General features: G+C 61.5%; 1 protein-coding gene across 1 annotated transcript in view; it reads right to left on the minus strand.

Moving 5' to 3' along the window:
* SRCIN1 (SRC kinase signaling inhibitor 1) overlaps window positions 1–2119 on the minus strand; it is a gene marked incomplete at its 5' end in the record, with an annotated part of 22124 nt that overhangs the window by 5638 nt on the left and 14367 nt on the right. The window lies entirely within an intron of this gene.

Consider the following 2119-nt stretch of genomic DNA (forward strand, 5'->3'; position numbering starts at 1 on the left):
GAGCTCCGCGTGTCCCAGCACGACCCGCATCCCGCAGTGTCTCCGGGCACCACCCGCCGCAGGGACGGGATCGGTCAGGAAGGGGGATGCTCGGCTCCCTCCTGCCCTCATGTCCCATCCTTACAGAGACGGACTCATTTCCCTCTGTGCTTAAGGCAACCTGGGACTGGGAGATTTTTGGCTGTAACTTGCCTGGAGTCCGTAGCTGAAGTGAGTCAAGTGTGGCTGCAGCTCCCAAATGCCTTTGGAAAGGCAAGTGCCACGGCCCAGATTGGATTCCTCCCATAAACTGGCACGACACTGGGGCAAGAGGAGAGCCCAGGCCTGGTGGCAGGACACCTCTGCTCCCAGCAGAGCCCAAGGCAGGGGACAAGCCATTGCAACCAAGGGCCACTGGACCTTTTAAACCCAGAGCAGCCAGAAGCTACTGACCTTCCTGCCCCACCTCTCTGTTCTTGTCCCAAGGGACATGCCATGAGGCACACAGTGCCCAGGGGAGCAGAGCTGGCTGTGTCCCCATGGGGGAAAGGGAAGGTGACCTGGAGAGATGCTCTGGCAGCTGCAGCCATGGGGACATACAGTGGCCATGCCACACTGCTGGGTGGCACTGGATGGGCAGTGGGGAGAGAGGTCCTTGCCTGCAGGGACAGGAGATGCTGCTCTGGGACAGCCATGGTCAATTCAGCCCTGTTGCTAGGGACGGGATCGGTCAGGAAGGGGGATGCTCGGCTCCCTCCTGCCCTCATGTCCCATCCTTACAGAGACGGACTCATTTCCCTCTGTGCTTAAGGCAACCTGGGACTGGGAGATTTTTGGCTGTAACTTGCCTGGAGTCCGTAGCTGAAGTGAGTCAAGTGTGGCTGCAGCTCCCAAATGCCTTTGGAAAGGCAAGTGCCACGGCCCAGATTGGATTCCTCCCATAAACTGGCACGACACTGGGGCAAGAGGAGAGCCCAGGCCTGGTGGCAGGACACCTCTGCTCCCAGCAGAGCCCAAGGCAGGGGACAAGCCATTGCAACCAAGGGCCACTGGACCTTTTAAACCCAGAGCAGCCAGAAGCTACTGACCTTCCTGCCCCACCTCTCTGTTCTTGTCCCAAGGGACATGCCATGAGGCACACAGTGCCCAGGGGAGCAGAGCTGGCTGTGTCCCCATGGGGGAAAGGGAAGGTGACCTGGAGAGATGCTCTGGCAGCTGCAGCCATGGGGACATACAGTGGCCATGCCACACTGCTGGGTGGCACTGGATGGGCAGTGGGGAGAGAGGTCCTTGCCTGCAGGGACAGGAGATGCTGCTCTGGGACAGCCATGGTCAATTCAGCCCTGTTGCTGGGACCCCCAGGAGAGGGGAGGGACCCACACAGGACCTTTGCCACATAACCCAGACCCCCTAGCAGATGAGCTGCCCTGGATGGGGCAGAGCTCCCCTCACTAGATGCTTCCAGGTGAAGGGCTCAGTGTTCATCCTGCTCTCTACCCCTTTGCTCCCTCACTCCAGGGATCCCCTGCTCCATCCCATCAATGCTCTGGGCTCTCTCCTGCTGTCTCTCCCCTGGGGCCCCGGGCAGGAGAGGCCTGTGGTGCACCTGGGATGCACCTGCCCCAGCACCCAAGAGGGGTGACAGGGCCAAGGCCAGGACCAAATGGGTCCCAGCAGCCACTGGCCTCCAGCCCAGCCCTTCCCCTCCTGCCTGTATCATGCACCACATGCACAAGTGACACCCTCCCCGGGCACCCAGTGTGGCTTGAGAGCAGCAAAACCCCCCTGTGCCCTGCCTGGTGGGGTGCTGGGGTGGCTCCTTCCTTCCTCTCACCCCAGGTGCTGCTGGATTTGACCCTCAGGAGAGCAGCAGCAGCCCCGGGCTGGGTTAGTGCTGGGTCCTGTGCCGTGTCAGTGCCGGTGGCAGTGAGCAAGGGAAGCCGTTAGTTTGTTAAACCAGAGGAAGTAGCGAGAAGTGAGTTGGAGAGAGGTGGAAGAGGAGGTGGTTAAAGTGCAGCAGGAGAAGGGATCGCTCGGAGGGAGCTGTTACCTTCCATCCTTCAGCTGCCCCGGAGGCTCCGTTGGGCCCCATGGCTGCGTGCCCGGGGGAGGCGGCCGCCGCGAGGGGGTCGGGACGGGG

Source organism: Chaetura pelagica, unplaced genomic scaffold (genome assembly GCF_000747805.2).
Source record: "Chaetura pelagica isolate M959 unplaced genomic scaffold, ChaPel_1.0 scaffold311, whole genome shotgun sequence".
In the NCBI taxonomy this organism is placed as follows: domain Eukaryota; kingdom Metazoa; phylum Chordata; class Aves; order Apodiformes; family Apodidae; genus Chaetura; species Chaetura pelagica.